General features: G+C 37.5%; 1 protein-coding gene across 1 annotated transcript in view; it reads left to right on the forward strand.

Annotated features, from left to right (window-relative positions):
- The first annotated feature begins 11712 nt into the window (after positions 1-11712).
- The window catches only part of LOC308671923 (lethal(3)malignant brain tumor-like protein 4), a 42929-nt gene continuing 38966 nt past the window's right edge, over positions 11713-15675 (forward strand). Inside the window, exon 1 of the mRNA XM_081334422.1 lies at positions 11713-11750. The gene's annotated coding sequence lies outside the window, so the exon portion shown is untranslated. The remainder of the gene's footprint in view (positions 11751-15675) is intronic.

The following is a 15675-nucleotide window of genomic DNA, read 5'->3' on the forward strand; positions in this document are numbered from 1 at the left end:
AGGAACAGAGTTCCACCTGATACATCATGGGAGGATGTATGGGAATCATATCAAGTCTTACCTTCACCAAGGATTGGCTACAAGATCAGTGGTCATCAATATTTGCAGGTTTTATCAACAGTGTTACAATATTGCCTTCATTACCTAAAAGAACAACACAACTAAAGTGTAAACATTTCTCTGTGTGTGCCAGGCCTGTATATGAAATGAATCCCTCTACTTTTTGCATTCACCCTTGCTATCTTTGTAAAGAATCCAATAATAGCATTCTTGCGATTGTTGGGCTCAAACTCAATTTCACACATTAAGATTGCATAGCAGTCATTTCGTAAGTAAATCATACCCATATTTTAACATTTTTCCAGTTACACCATTACTTACCATTTTCAGTATTCTAACCTATTGGGCCCTAAATATTAATTTCCAATAACCAACATTTTACATAATGATTTTAATAGGACAATAGATATAGACTAGATCAATGGCCTTAGTTACACCTAGGCCACACACTATGTAGGACTATATCATTCCCTACTAACAATAAAGATAGTAATGATCAGTTTAGGTGTGTGGCGCCAATACAATCGCCTTCCAATTTTACCCTCAGCATGTTCATGTTGTTCTATGCAAGCTATAATCTTTAGAGCAGGGGTGTCAAACTGCCAGCCCATGGGCTGGATGCATCATGACGAAACCGCACCCACCCCATTCCTGGCAATGGAAAAAAAGTTGAGATATGTCGTGGCACATCATGTGACGTTGAGAGTTTGACACTCCTGCTTTAGAGGCTATTACTGCAACCCAAAACATACTTGCCTGCATCACACTAACCAAGGAGATAATATATTGTGCAGACACGGATGTTATCTGAATCGGGATATTTTTTGGAAACCTTGGGATTTCATGGCTTAGCTAAGAATAATGCATAGAATAGCCTTCCTCAATCTGATTAGGAAAAGCTGGCATACGTGAAAAAAAAGCAGATGATCAACTAACTTAGTGCAGAAAAGGAATTTGATTCATGAATCATTGCTAGAAACTGCATGGGTAGTGTCAATGCTGTGACAATGGATGTCATCACTCTTGACAACTGAGAATTAGCAGCCATTTTTACTTTGGCTTCTAGCATGCCTTTCCTATTCTTTTAGAGTTCAGATATAGAAGGGGGGGATGGGGCAAATGCTTGAGAGTTTAGCTAGCCATAACAATGTAGAAGTGGACATGGTTTTGAGGGATGAGAATTGCAACTTGTTACTTTGTATCTGGGGGAGGGAATCTCAGTTTTGGGTTCAACTATGAAAGTGCCGATACTTTGTTTCCTAATAAAATGTTCTTTAAGGAAGAATTCTTGGTAGAAAATGGGAAATGAAAGTGGACGTTAAATGTTAGTACATCATAGTGCTGTGCGAGAGACTGTATTCATTAACTTTTTAAAAAATGGTCTGAGTTTTAATAGAAGCATCACAAAATGGGTGCTGTGATGTTTCTCTGCTAATCCCAGTGATTTGTGCCCTTCACATCAATAAAAAAATCGGTAAAAAGCATGGAACAAGGTCACGCTTCTGAAAAATCTCATTTCCTAGTAAACTCTATGGGTCCCAAAATTCCTAGCATTCAGGCTGTTGCTTTCTGTTTAAAAAGTCCACTTAGATGGGGGTTTTTAATGAACAAATAAATCCCAAATCTATTTTCCTTTTCCTTGGTAATTTTTTGCTGTACATAGCAAAGCCATTCAAACTATATAAACACCTAACTGCTCTGCAGCAGCCTTGAGTCTCCAGCAGCTGTTATCTTCAGTTCCATAGGTAACTTCGTTCTGTTCTGGCAGTGCATTGAAATTATTTCGGAAGGCAAATAATCCTTTTGTTACATAAAAGCTTCCATTAGCATCTGATCAATGTAAATTCATGCTCTATTATTCTATCGACTGAGAGGTTTACCCCGCTCCCCCACATGGTTCATTTATTCTCTAGGATTATCGCACTACCTTGATGCCTGAATTCGTATGATGTTTCTCTCCTTAGATATACATTCTAAGGTTATATATGACCTTAGGATATATGGTATAGCTGTCAAAAGACCTCTACATTTCTCCCAAGACAAGTCTATTGGGCTCTTTTCCAACGCTGCTTTCCAGGCGAGTCCCCAGATTATGTTAGAAACTGTAAAGCTACCTCTTTACTAATTAGCAATTGGTCATGGTGGCTAAGGGTAGTGGGAATTCAACTCAATCACATCTGAAGGACAACCCTGGGGAAAACATTTGTAAAATTTCTATCTCATCTTTTCTCTGAGAATTAATGGTGGCTTACATGGAGTCTCCCTAATTTTCTAATACTAATTTGTGAAATATATTGGGCTAAGAAAAGAGTGGGGAGAGATACTGAATTTCAGGACTAAATCTGAATTGGTTACACCATACTGAGTTTTCCTATTATCTGTTTTCAGCAGACCTTCAGGAGACAAAAAAGGCTTAGATTTAAGGGAAATTTGGTCTGTCCAATATGTCCAAAAGAGAAAAAACATGGAAGACATTTATGTTTATATATGCCGAATCCTGAGTGTATAAACAATCTGTGATAAGAATTTAATGGTTTTTGTGAAGACAGATGCAAAGTAAAAAAAAACCTAATCTCTTAGCTTCAAAAAACCCTCTTTTAAAAAATATTCTTTGAGAAAATATTTTTATAATGCAGGAAAGGAAAGCAATGAAGCTATGGTTAAGTATTGAGAGATTTATTTTTCCCTCCCTATGGCTAAGAAAATTTGGTAGAAGAGACAAGAAAATAATACTTTGCTCTTATTTCCACCTAGTGGTAACTAATCAACATTTTAAAAACTATGTGTGTTTACTTTGTGCATCTTCAACATTCAAAAGCACCAGGTAAGATTGCTTTTAATGGTGTAAAAATTAAAGGATAATTTGATGTAATAGAGTTAAGATTCTGTCTTTACCACCATTTTCATTCAGGAGCAAGGTAATTTATTTGAGAAAATATCTTCATTAACTCAACACAAATGTAAGATTTGGATTTGGAGTTTTTTGTGTAATAGATTAGAAGAAGATAAAAGTGCAGAAACTCAACTTGTTCAGTTTTAAAGTTTGAATAGCAATACATAGAGACAATATTCTGTTCAGAACTCTATAATCCAATTGTTCTGAAGTAGCTGAAGTCCAGTAAACCTCAGCAGGCTGATGACAAATGTGGTATGTTTCTCAGTGTATCTCTAAGATAAGCAAATGCAAATGATAGGAGCATGTACAAAATGCAAAAATGTTTTCGGAGCATTTTGAGACTCCTTTTTTTTATTAGAGTTTTACAAAATTTTACAATATATCCCCAAATCCCTCCCACCCCAACCCCCCCACTTTCCCCCCCCCACTTCCCAGAGCTAAATACAGGACTATAGTTACAACAATCATATTCTAAATAAAAATTTACACAATATACAATCAACCAAATTCGTACTGCGCTTTAACTCTCTCTTAACATAACTACAAACAATAACAATATCCCACTAAATTCTACTCATAAGCTAAATGGAACTTTTTGGTCCCATATTTGTTTTCAATATAATTTATCCATCTCCTCCAAACTGAAATATATCTCTCCTGTGAGTGATCCTTTAAATAAGCAGAAATCTTGGACATTTCTGCAAGATTAGAAACTTTAAACACCCATTCTTCTACCGTGGGCAGATTGTCCTTCTTCCAATATTGTCCCACCAGTAACCGTGCTGCCGTTATCATATTCAACATCAGATTAGTCTCTTTGACATCACAATTTACAACAATACCCAGTAAGAACAATTGCGGGGAAAACTTTATCTTCCTCTTAAAAATCTTTTGAATGTTCCACCAAATTTTAATCCAGAAGGCTTTTATGTTTCTACAAGTCCACCACATGTGGAAATAGGTAGCTTCTAAGCTACCACACCTCCAACACTTAGACTGCAGATTAGGATACATGTTGGACAACTTCTTGGGATCCAGATGCCATCTATAAAACATTTTGTAAAAATTTTCTCTTAAATTTTGAGCCTGGGTAAATTTAACATTTCTGACCCAAATTATCTCCCAGGTGTCCAACGAGATTGGTTCCTGAATATTTTGTGCCCACTTTATCATGCAATCTTTAACCAATTCCGTTTCCAAATCCAATTCAATTAAAGCATTATATATCCTCTTTATATGTGCACAATTTGAATCTCTAATTTGCTTTACTAAATTTTGATCTGTAATTGTGATACCAACCTTTTGATCTGACTTCCACCTAGCTTTCAATTGGGTATATTGAAACCAAGAGTAATTTATGTTTTCTTGTCTTAACTCCTCTGCTGATTTAAGTTGCCAATCATTCCCTTGCAATTTGAGTAGTTCCTTATAAGAAACCATATCCATACTCACTCCCATAGATACACCCTCTATCGCGTGTCCAGGAATTCCCCAAATCGGTATTTTATAATTTAACTTATTATAGTACTTTTTCCAGACACGCAGTAAAGCACTTCTAAGAATATGGGATTTAAAAGCCCTGTCTACCTTCTTATCATAAAGCAAGTATGCATGCCATCCATATACCAAATCCCATCCCTCAAGATGAAGTATTCTCTTGTTAGTTAAATTAAGCCAATCACTAACCCAGGTCAAAGCAGCCGCATCATAGTACAATTTCAAATTCGGCGCCTTGAGTCCCCCTCTTTCCCTGGCATCCTGTAAAATCTTGAATTTAACTCTTGGTTTTTTCCCCGCCCAGATAAATTTGTTAATACCCTTCTGCCATTGATCAAGGTTGGCATCCTTTTTCAATATAGGTATCATCTGAAACAGAAAGAGGAACTTTGGTAGAACATTCATTTTAACAACTGCAATTCTTCCCAGTAGTGATAATTGTAGTTTTTTCCAATTATTTAAGTCCCTTTGTACCTTCAACCATAGTGTTTCATAATTATTCTTATACAATTTTACATTTGAGGCTGCAATATGCACTCCTAGATATTTAACCTTCTTCACTATTTCGAAACCTGTTAAGTTAGATAACATATCCCTTTCACTCGTAGATAAATTCTTGGATAATATCTTAGTTTTATTACTGTTCACCTTAAACCCAGAAACCTTACCATACTGAGTTATAATTTCCATCAAGTCTACAACCGACTGTAGCGGTTGGGATACTGTCACAACCAAGTCATCAGCAAAAGCTCTCAGTCTATAATCATTCTGTTTTATTTTAATTCCCTTTATCAAAGAGGACTCTCGAATTTTAATTAGTAAAATCTCTAATGTTAAAACAAACAATAATGGTGATAGGGGGCAGCCCTGCCTTGTACCTTTTTCAATTCTAAAAGTCTCTGTTAATCCCCCATTAACTATAATTTGTGCAGTTTGTTGTTGACATATAGCTTTAATAGCATGTAGAAAACCTTCTCCAAAATTCATCTCCTCAACAACTCTTAATAAAAACTGCCAATTCAATTGGTCAAAGGCTTTCTCTGCATCCAAAAATATCAGTGCTGCGGAGACTTGGTTGTTCTTATCCAAATATTCAAGCAAGTTAACAATTTGTCTTAAATTATTTTTCATATACCTCCCAGATATAAATCCCGATTGGTCACTATGAATCATTTGTTTCAAAACTTGCATTAATCTATTAGCCAATACTTTAGCAAAGATCTTATAATCTGTATTTAAGAGCGATATAGGTCTATAATTTTTAGGTTGGGTAAGATCTTGATCCTCCTTTGGGATCAATGATACAAAAGCTGTCCTCCATGATGGAGGAACTGCGCCTCCAGTCTGAATTTCATTAAACAAAATCTTTAAGGGTTCAATCATTTCAGGCAGCAACTTTTTATAATAAATTGCTGTTAATCCATCTGTTCCTGGAGTTTTGCCCAATTTCAACTGTTTAATAGCTAAAGAAATTTCTTCTGGTGTAATTGGGCAATTCATCTCAAGTTGTTGTTCTTGTGAAAGTCTTGGAAAATGAGCTCCCTGTAGATACTTATCTATATCTAGAGCTTGTATATTCTCTTTAGAATATAATTTCGAGTAAAAATCTAGGAAACTCCTCTTAATCAAATTTTGTTGGTAGACTTCTTTTCCTTTATATTCTATTTTGTCTACAGTACGTAATTTCTGTTTCTTCCTTAATTGATAAGCCAACCATCTACCAGGCTTGTTGGCGTTACAGAAAGTATTGTGTTTGGCATAACGCAAATTAGTTGCTACTTGATCAGCCAATAGCATATTAAATTGTTCTTTCAATAAATGTATTGAGATCTTTAAATTATTATCCAATGGATTCAAAATAAACTTTTTCTCTTTAGTTTTAATCTCTTCCTCGATATCTAAACGTTTTTGCACTTGCTTACGCCTATAAGCATTATTCATATAAATCAAAACCCCTCTCATATAGGCCTTACTAGAATCCCAAACCATTTCCATCGAAGTACTTTTATGCATATTCGTGACAAAAAATTCTTTCATATGTTCTCTACATTTCTGCAAGAACAAGTCATTTGTAAATAAGTTCTCATTCAGCCTCCAGGATCTCCTACTAGTGTCTTCAGTAAAGAGCTCCAGCCAAACAGGACTATGGTCAGACATTGTCCTAGGGAAAATCTTAACGTTCTTAACCGAGGAGGAAAGGTCAGTAGTAATCAAAATGAAGTCAATCCTGGAAAAAGATTTGTGTCTATCCGAAAAAAAAGTAAAATCCCTGTCTCTCATATTCCTTTCCCGCCATACATTTTGAGACTCCTGACTTCAAGTGAAAGAATAGAAATGTCCCACTCATTCTGAGGTGTTTTTTCTTCTTTCTCTGACCACTAAGGAAGGCCTGAGAGCCTAATCCCAGCTTCCTGACTCCAATCGTTCTGACAAGATTATCATATTTGCATTTCTGCAGACCTGGTTTCTGTTTGGGGCAGAGAGACTTGAGGGGGAGCGGGTTGGTTTCTGCCTTTAAAATCCTTTGGGGAAATATATGCTGCCTTTGGGGAAATATTCTGCCTTTTAAATATTTTCCAAAATACTTCTTTCTCTGAATTCTTCCCACAGTCCCTTTATGGCGCAGACTACAGGTACTTGCAATATTAAGACAAGAAAGAATATTCTGCATCGGGATAGACATTGTATAGTCAACACATCCAGTCTTCTTGTAGTTGAGTTCAATCTTGTAGGACTTCATGTGGTTTTCCTGGCAATCGTACAAAAGTAATTCTCCACTGCTTTCTTCCAAAATGATTTTTTTTTATTTCCCAATTTAGCCAACAGCCCAAAAATTTCAAACAAGTCCAAATGTGCTTAAGTTTTTTGAGAGCAGCCAAGGTCAAGTAGTTGCTGTCACCTGGCAAGTTTTATAGCACTAGACTACAAGATGTCTATGGAGATTCTCAATCATCCAGGTCATCTCAGTCATTGAGTCAGAACTGAAGAAGCTTCTTGGATGAGAAGCAAAACATCTTCCTCAAGGAAAAAAACAAAGTTGAAAAAGCATCTTTGAGACTAGATTAATTGGTTAAAAGGTAAATGTCTGAATATCATTAGTAGTTCTAGTGATGAGATATCTTTACCTTACTAGATACACATTACAATATAGACGGTAAGTACAATTATCCATCAAGGTGTCATTTGGGTTTATTCTTGAGAAGATCCTGAATAAATTACTTTGGACAAGCTCATTTTGTCTTCCTCCTCTCCCCCACTTCAAAGCGATCACATATGTGCATTTCTCATCTGGTTAACATAAATGACTTGCCAACATTTCTTCCTTTCTATGTTGGAAGCTGTTTGAATGTAAGAAAAACTAAATGTCTGTGGAGAATATCAATCATCCAGATCATGGTTGTCCCAAAGATGCTTTTCAGAAGGCAACTAGACTTTCATGGGGTTTTTTTTTCCCCTCGAAGACATTTCACTTCTTATCCAGGAAGCTTCTTCAGTTCTGGCTGAATGGTAGGGAATGGAAGGATATATTTGAGTGACTCTGAAAGTACAGATAAATCCCAAAGTGACCTCAACAACTCTCAGAGAGCTAGTGACCGACCTTCAGAATGCTAAGAGTACTAATGACCAGATGACTGCTAAGGAATATAATCAAAACTGCTATGGGGAAAAAAATCAAGAAAGTCCAGTTGCCTGTTGAAAAGTAACTTTTGCGCAAGAAAAAATTGTTTCCAGTGAATTCAGTGGGACTTTTCTATATATGGTCAAACCTAGATCCAAGTAGTTGGGAATATAAATAAATAAATGTATATTTATTTATTTAACTGTGTGTACATGGGGAGAGATTTACCTGTATAAATATGTGTCTAATAATTTGCAGAATCAGGATCTTATGTTCAAATCAGACTTGCAAATTAGGCAAAAGATATTTTCTGTGAATGTTAATAGCTGTTTCAAAACTATCTGGCAATCAAGGATATGTTTTATTTACTTCAGTTGAACCTTTAACAGTTCCTTACTAACTCCTCTGTAAATTCAATTTCTTTTAAATTGCCCCAACTTCATATCTCCCCAGGGTTTTATTTTTCTCGGTTAAAACTCAAAAGTTTAGAGATGGAGTAGGACAGCATTTAACCAAGGGAAGGTAATGTTGTTTTAACTGGGGAATAGAGCATTTCCAATTTTGAAGATAAACATTTTGAACTAGTAGAAAGAGCAAAAATATGATGCTTCAAAAGTAGTAAGGTCTTGACAAAATTATTTCCCAAGCAAGGTTTCCCAAACAAAAAAAGAATACAAGTAATCCTCAATTTATGACCACAATTGGGATCAGAAAATCTGTGACTAAGATACTTTTGTAAAGAGAATTGTGCCTCATGTTGACCTTTTCTTGCCACAGTTGTTAAGCAAATCATTGCAGTTGTTAAGCGAATCATACGGTTGTTAAGTAAATCCAGCTTCCTCCATTGACTTTGCTTGTTGGAAGCTGTCTGGGAAAGTTGCAAATGACAATTACATGACTCTGGAACGCTGCAACTGTTGTAAATGCATGCGTGTATTTACAATGTCTAAAGGTTAATCACATGACTATGGGGATGCTGTGATGGTTGTAATAGCAAGGACCTGACATAAGTTCCTTTTTTGTGTGCGTGTGTCACTGTAATGTTGAACGGTCTCTAAAACAAATGGTTGTAAGTTAAAGACTACCTATGTATCAATTGAATAAAAAATAAATAAAAATGGTTTGAAAAGTTGCCCTTGTTTCAAAAATGATTGTCAAGATGAGAACCGTAGACAAAGCAATCAAACTGATCACCAGCATTTGAATTACAAGCATAGCCAGTTTGGTCTAGTCCAGCCCAATTCACCTCCCAGAATTGTTATTGTGGGGAAGATAGGAGGAGAAAGGTGTGTTGGATATGTTTGTTGCCTTGCCTAGTTTTACAAATATCTAATAAAGGAGGGATATCAATCCATAAAAAAGCATTTTTTCATACTTATGAGATGACTACTTAAAACATGTCACAGAACATTTTGACTTGTAATGAAAATGACTGAATGAGGCTGAGGTGATGAAATTTATCTTCCACTATAGCCATGCATTCTAAACAGTCCTTTAGACAGGAAGAGCTTCTTTCTAGAGGGTGTAAATGCAGAGGTGAACATTTAGCTTTGTACAATATGATAAGTAGGGCTACCAGATCTGGACTGTAGGAATCCAGACAGCCACTCACATGGTAGCAAAATTATGTGGGAAATGTTTGTTGCTGCTTTTATGGTGGCCACCCAGCCATTTCTGGTACCCCTAGGTAAGCCATACATCATGTCAACTACTGCTAAGTGTGATTTTTTTTCCAATACTAAATCAAGATTAAGAAAAAAATGTACAAACCCATTCAAAAACTAATTTGGCCTAATAAATGAATGGAATCCCCATTATGAGTCTTGACCTTTTCTTTTCTAGAGGGAGAGCAGAAAACAAAATAAAAAAGAGGAGACACCTGTGGCATTATAAAAAACTAGTAAAATTATTACTTTTTTTTAGTTTTTAAAGTTCACTCATATCCCAGGTTATTTAATATCTACATTAAACTGTTGAGATATATCATCAGGGTGCTTGGGGTGGGTGGAGGGCTTGTCACAGTATGACATACAGCAATATTTCTTGTTCATCTGTTTCCAAAGCAACAATAATAATCCGAAACAGTAATATGTTGGATAAGGAATATAGTATTGGTCATTCAGTCAAGGAAATATGGGTTAGCAGGTGATAGGCTCAGGTGTTTTTATCAGTTCTGGATTTAGTTCATAAACTGGATGTATTTCTGAATTAAATTTTGTACCCAGTTTAATATCAGCTCAGCTGATTGCAATTTGCTTTGTTCATCTTATACTGATGCACCATTTTATAATGATGCACTGTTGAGGTCATTTTTGATTATAGTGACATGTGCCCTTGTTATATACACAGACTGAGTGACAAAAGGCTGCTTTTGAAGAGTCTTCAGAAACGTATGTCCAGGATGCAGCAGCAAAAATGTTGGCAGGTGCAATTTATACATATAAAATCTGAATTCTGAAAAAACTGTCTGTAACAAGGATTCCAGGCACAATTAAGTATCTTGAGGACAGCTTTTAAAGATCCCAAAGGCTTTGATCAAAGGTACCTTCAGACAATTTCCATCTCTATGAAGACTTTTTTTGCAACTTTTAGGCTTGTTTTTGTTCTTTGTTGTCTTGGATTCAGATTATACTGGTGGTACTTGTTCCTAGCCATTTGTGGTATACAGTATATCCATGGAGTCAAGAGTAGGACAATGCTTTCTTATTTTTTAAGTGTACTTAAAAGATAGTATAAATAGGGGCATCTTTAGCTGCTACATGACAAACCTTTCTGAACAGCAAAGCAAAGCAAAATCTACCAGTGGGAGTTGGAGAGCTATCTTTTGTATGTCCAACTCTAGAAGAAATACACATTTTGCTTCCTTTGAAGGGTAGGTAGTTGACCTAAAGACCTTAGTAAGAATTAAGAATATTGAAATCAACTTGTTTATAGCACTTAGAACAATTTTCACAGATCCGGGTTTATATTCAGTATTTTATACCATCAACTCCATAGTCTCAGAACAGTTGTCTATTGACTTTTTTTAAAAGTACTTTTAAAATTTTCTGTGTTTATTGCAAGTGTTGTTGATTTGTCAAGTTTTATATTGTCTTTTTCACTGCTCTCTCACAAACTGTTTTGGGGTCCTTTGACAGGGAGGGCAGGAGGTGTAGGCCTAGAAAGCTGATGGTATCAATGAGGGGGAGGAATAAATTGTGCAAACAGCCCTTGGTGATAGTGATTTTTGCTGCAAGCAACACACCAGCATAGTCCTTTCCTGCAACCACTGAATCGATCAGCCTTTTATCTAATATTGCGTTTTTCGTCCGCTCGCAGGCTCTCTGGACAGATTACATCGCAGCCCAAGGGCTCGCTCTGCGCCTAATTCTCGTGTCGAGTTGCAGCGCTTTTTCCCCGCGCGCATCCCCACGACCGGTACTCAAGGTGAGCCTTCTCCATCCCGAGCCGCACCCGCCAAAAGGAACGCCAGCCACGATGCGCATGCGCCCAGGCTCAGCTGGCGCGCCCCCCCCTCCCTCCTCCGGCCTCTTCATCCCTTCCACAAGCCGGCCGGAACGGCCCGCGCCCCAGTTATTCCGCGCATGCGTCTTGGCTATTCCGAGCTGCGCTCGTTTAAAAAAAAATTTGTTGTGGGAGTTTAAAGAAGAATCGAGCCGAGGGGAGGCGGAGGAGGAGGTGAGTCAAAAGAAAGTGGGGACTGGCAGGGGAAAGTTAGAGCGTACCAAGTGGGGGAAGCAGGGGGGCGCTGTTCGCCTTTCCCCCTTTGTCTCAGAACTTTTGGGAGTTTGAACTTCGGTGTGGGATGGAGAAGGGACTCCGGGCGAGGCGGGCGCAAAAGGACTTGCTCGGCCTTCTCTCCCCCTAAGACCTTTTTGCCGTCCTCCACCCCACCCGCCGAGCGCCCCCCTCTCACCGTTAGGCTGCGCTTCCTCCCGCCATTTTGTGCCTGAAGGGGAGAAGCCCAACGTGGGGGGGGGGAAGATGATGCCCCCCACCCGCCTCAGGGCAGAGGCAAGGGAAGACAAGCCCGGTGTGGAAGGAGAGGGGAAAGCCCATGGAGGCTCCCTTCTGGCCGGCTCGGCGGGTGCTCTTTTGACGCTTCCCCAGGGGCCGGTTCGCGACCCTTGGGGGGGCTAAAATCGGCTGGGGAAGTTGGGGGAGCGTGGAAAGTTGTTCTCTCGGGAGGAGCTGCTTTCTCGTTCCCCCCCCCCCCCCGCGATTATTATGACATAAACAAATATCAGGCAGAGGAAGGAGCCCAGCTCGACTGATGCTCTTTTCCTCAGCCCGGTGGTGGGATTAGGTGACGGACTCTTCCCCAGTCTCGGGCCTTCCTGAATTGGATGGCCACTCCTGGTTGGATGGAGATGGGCTCCCACCTCTATCTTCAGCGGAACGACTTACCCCGAGAAGTTGTGGGTGCTCCCAACACTGGAGGTTTTTAAGAAGAGAGAGGACAACCATTTTGCCTGACATGACATAGGGTTTCCTCCTTGAGCAGAGGGTTGGACTAGAAGACCTCCAGGGTCCCTTCCAACTCTTGTTATTCCCCAACCACAGCATTTATTTGGAAAGGATGTGTGTGAAAAAGGCTGCTGCAGTCACACACGAGGTGTGAGAAGGTTGGGGTGGGGGAGGCATCATGATGTTTGTGAGGATGGTTCTTGCTCTCTTTGGTTGATAGGTGTTGGGCTTTACGCTGTATCTGGTCATGGAACAAAATTAATATCTGAGATAAAGCATCCAGAGCTGGGCTATAAAAATGGGGTCAGGCACCAGGTGGCAGCAAAGTGGGGAAATGTATCTCTTGGCTGCCATCCAGTGATTGCTTGGAGATTTGCAGCCCAGATCCTTGGTGGAGGTCCTTGGAGATGCGTCCCTGGATTTTATTTCTAAATAGAGAGGCATAACATTTTCTTGTTCCGTTCATAGAAAAGATGGCATGGATTAGCACTTGCTTCTTCAAGCATTCCACTCGTATTTGGTCTGTCTCTCTGTTGGCATACTAAAACATTCACAGAGAGGGACAGATGGGATATGAAATGTTTTATGGATATCTGTGTCTCTGTAATAAAGAATTCTCATAAACCGTATTTCATGGCCTAATGACCCCATCGTTTATAATTTTGTGTCTATATAATTGTTTTATAACCATCTATTCCAACAGGCACTAATTACTTGGAGTTTCATCAAAATATTTTTCTTAGAATTTTTAGTAGGATGCCAGGAATTACATTTTTGCATTTTTTGTACCGTCCCCTCCCTTGATGATAGTTAGAGCTCACTAAACTCATTCCCATTTGCTGTAGCCAGAATTACTGTAGCCAGGATTAGTTACAAATTAATAGTACCTGGAAGTTAACAGATTGTCTATCCCTGTATCATAAACAAACCACAAAAATAAATAGCAGAATTTTGTGCCCAAAATTAAAATGAGCATAAATGAACTATTACTTCTTGCATCTGCAGAATGTTCTTTACATATATTTTTTTAATCCCATTTATATCCCGCCCTTCTCCGAAGACTCAGGGCGGCTTACAATTTAAGCACAAACCAATGTGCTTAGCAATAGCCTTCATTCTATGTATATGCCTGCTTATTAGGGCTTTCGGCCCCCCCCCAGCGGCATTATTACAAAGTCAGCTTATTGCCCCCAACAATCTGGGTCCTCATTTTACCTACCTCGGAAGGATGGAAGGCTGAAATATGAGTATATATTTGAACATCAAAAATACCGGTATATGCAACTTATTCTGAAAAGTGACCCCATTGTGATTTTTTGTGGGACTCCTCTTGTTCCCCCTGCCCCGTCCCTGAAAGAAGTATTCTAGTAGTAGTGATATTCTGTAAATTGTTTTGGATTTGCTCCTGTGCTTTTGTACATATAGAGTACTATTTGTTACATTTAATGAAATGAGGTCTGTAAAACTTTAAAACTTAAAACTTTTTACCTATAAAGTGCTACAAGGCTCACATTAATATCTGTATACACATATACATGTGCCTATACATGTATGCATTAATCTTATACATAAGAGATTTTTGAGATTTATACACTTTATTGAATTGTTTAGTAGAAATATTAGTTTAATTGAAATTACTCCTTTGATGAAACTGTTCTAGTCCTGGTATTAACTAACATACATACTGATGAAAAACATCTTTAAATTTAGTTTTATTGCTGTGTTCTTTAATAAATACTGGGAATTGTTAATGCTGGCCACAGTAATTGTGCATGGGAACATTTTCAGCAGAAATAATTGTACATCTTTAAAGACATTTTTCTCTGCTGCAATTTCTGTATTGAAATTACTATCAGCCTTTAGTGTAAAATAATAGTGATAATATATAGGAAATAAATTAAATGGAAGTTATGGCTTGCATTTTTAATGTAAAATTTGTCTGAGCTTGTGTCAGGACTTCCAGGTTGCTAATACTGTAAGTAAAAGTGGAAGGAATATAAAATGGCAGAAACTCACTGAATAAAGCAGTAGATATCTGTTACAGAGAGAAGAGGTAGTTTATTGTCCTATTTTCCCCCTTTCACAATCTTTTTCAGCCTTGTTTTATTAAGACTTTAAATACTTAAAATTGTTGCTAATTATATGACTAGGTAATTAATTCAATGTAAGGCTTGTTAGTTTACTCATGGAAATTAGAGTGTTTATCTCTTGATTGTAAAATGCCTGTGATGGGTTTTCACATGACTAAACTGAGTAGTCCTTCACTATTCAAATGTTCCACACTAAAATTAGTTTCTTGGGAAATGTATTTAATGGTGCCAAAACAGATACCTGAATTTGAAGCTATATGGAATTTCAGTGTAAAATACGTGGTGAAGATTACTTTTCATTTGCTCTGATTAGCATAAACTTCTATCACTTTATGAATGAAATTATAGTTCATTGCAACAACTATCAGCACTGTTAAGTTTAATGAAATGAATATTAATGAACAGCAGAGCATTACAGTCTGTGTTCTTACAAGCAGTAAATATCTTTCTCAAATGTGTTGCTTTTAGCATATTACATTACCACTACTCTAATTTTTTTAATATCTTACTTATTTCTTGATTTGGAAATAGTTTAAACTCCACAGCTGGAAATTAGGCTGATAGCTTAATAGTTTTAATTAGGGCTTTCAAAAAAAAGGCTTACCATATACTGTAGTGAGCAACCTTAGATTAAAAAATGTAGACTACTGGTAGTAATGATACTTGGTAAGGTAGAATCATGAGCTATGAAAACCCTGAATTTAAAATACAGTGTATTCAGAAAGTACTCAAACCCCGCTTCATTTTTGTCAATTTTGTTATGCTGCAGCCTGATTCTACAGTTGTTGAAACTCATTTTTTCTCCTCATTAATCTACACTCAATACCTCATAATGACAAAGTGAAAACAGAATTTTAGAAATGTCTGTAAACTTTTACAATAGCTATTATATGCCTATGATAATACTGGTATAATTTGTTTACAAATAAAAGTATAACAGGGTTGTCAGAACACTCACAAATAAATTGTACCTTAATCACAGTTCAGTAAGTATAAAAACAAAAATTTGCTTTTTGTAGCAGACTATACTTGTACTCTGTAGCTCT

Source organism: Vipera berus, assembly GCF_964194415.1.
Source record: "Vipera berus genome assembly, chromosome: 9".
In the NCBI taxonomy this organism is placed as follows: Eukaryota; Metazoa; Chordata; class Lepidosauria; order Squamata; family Viperidae; genus Vipera; species Vipera berus.